At 51.7% G+C, this 1,701-nt stretch overlaps 1 pseudogene; it reads right to left on the bottom strand.

Annotated features, from left to right (window-relative positions):
* Window positions 1-815: 815 nt before the first annotated feature.
* Window positions 816-1,341, bottom strand: LOC103604246 (annotated as a pseudogene).
* Window positions 1,342-1,701: the final 360 nt, after the last annotated feature.

Here is a 1,701-nt window from a genome sequence, read left to right as displayed (position 1 = left end):
ATGTGAGGGAAGACCATGTGACTACACAGGGAGAAAGAAGGTGGCCGTCTACAAGCCGAGGAGGGAGCCTCACAAGACACCAGTTCTGCTGACATCTTGATCTTGGACTTCCAACCTCCAGAACTGTCTGGAGGTTTTGTTTTTGTTTTCTTTTTGGTACCCTCATCTTTATTTGGGAAGGGGAGAAGGGAAATCCTGGGTCACCTGTCCCCACGCTTTTGTCCCAGCTAAGCTAACTTCCCTTTGCCTCTTCTTTTGTGGGCAGGGGAAGGACCAGGTGGGCGTGGGGGCAACTGGAACTAGCAGAGGAGGTGAGTGTGGCAGGGATGGGTCGCAGCGGGGAGACGTAGGGTGCCCAGGGTGGGAAGGGGTAGCAAGCATCGTGTTTGCATGCAGTGCCAGAGTGGGAGGTTGTGGCATGTGCCATGAGGGGCCCATCAAGCTGACCATCAGTTACACATGTGCCAAATGGGGACGTGCTGGGGGTGTTGGATTTGTTGAGCTTTTGCTCCCTTCTGACATGGTCTCTCATTTGCCCTCCAGGCCTCAGCTTGCCTCATCTGTGGTATGAGCAGGTATTCATCTATTCAGGCTGCAGGGTAGGAGGAGGGAGGCTGAGACTGGAGGGTGGGGGTTGGAGCAAAGCTAGGGGGCAGCACATGAGCAGGGGCAGGACCCCAGCAGGTGGCTACCATAAATACTACCAGAGTTTAGCCAATCCTGAGCTCTACCGTGTCTTGCACTAAACATTCCTTTCTCTCGTGCCTGTAGCTCCCCTTTGTCCCCCTACCTCCCCATACCAGCTGCTGCTAATCCTAATTCTCACTGTCATCCTCCTGGTGGCTGTCACCATTGTGGCCATTCTTGTCTTCCTTGGAGAGGTGGGACAGTGAGAGGAGGCCAGTGCCTGCTCTGACCACTGGCAGCAAAGGTGGCTGACGGGCAGTGGGGTCAGGGGCTGGGACAGCTTGTGGGCTCGCAGCTGCTGCTGGACGGTGGAGTTCAGCTCAGGAGCGGCGACCTGCTTAGCTCTCTCTGCAACTCCCAAGACCCGCTCCTGCTGCTCTTGGGAGAGGAAGGCAGGACCTGGGCACAAATCCCGTCCAGCCTCTTGATGATTTCAGGTGGCTTGTGCATCTCGATGTCCAGGCTGTAGGGCATCTTGTAGCACATCACACAGTGATGCTGCCTCTCCAGCTTGTCACAGATGAACTTCGGGCTGTGATACTGAGCCTGCAGCAGTTGAAATTTGTCTTAGATTCAGTCACGGGAGTCAGAGGTGATAAGTTTGAGGTGCTGGGGTACGTGCCCTGAGCCTCAGTGCCTGCATTGTGGAAACATCACGACACATGGAAGGGGCTCAGGCTGCCTGGCCTGGCCCTCTTCCTGCCCTTTTCATTCTTAATCTTGTTAATTTGTGTTTCTAAATTTTTTTCCTTTATTTTTCTTGCTAGGGGTTAATCAAATTTATTTATCTTTTTAAAGAACTAATTTTGAGCTTTACATCTTTTCAGTATTGTCTGGTTTCTATTTTATTAATTTTTGCTCTTATATTATTTTCTTCCTTTACTTACTTTAATTTGATCTTCATTTTCTAATTTCTGAAAGTGGAAGCTTGGCTCACTGATTCTTAAAACTTCCCTCTTATCTGGGGCCAGCCTGGTGGCGCACTGCTACAGTGCACCGCTTGGGAAGCGCGGC

The sequence above is a fragment of the Galeopterus variegatus genome, unplaced genomic scaffold (assembly GCF_000696425.1).
Source record: "Galeopterus variegatus unplaced genomic scaffold, G_variegatus-3.0.2 Scaffold5047, whole genome shotgun sequence".
NCBI lineage: Eukaryota > Metazoa > Chordata > Mammalia > Dermoptera > Cynocephalidae > Galeopterus > Galeopterus variegatus.
The sequence above is the reverse complement of the archived record's forward strand: the minus strand, read 5'-3'. Positions and strand labels throughout refer to the sequence as shown.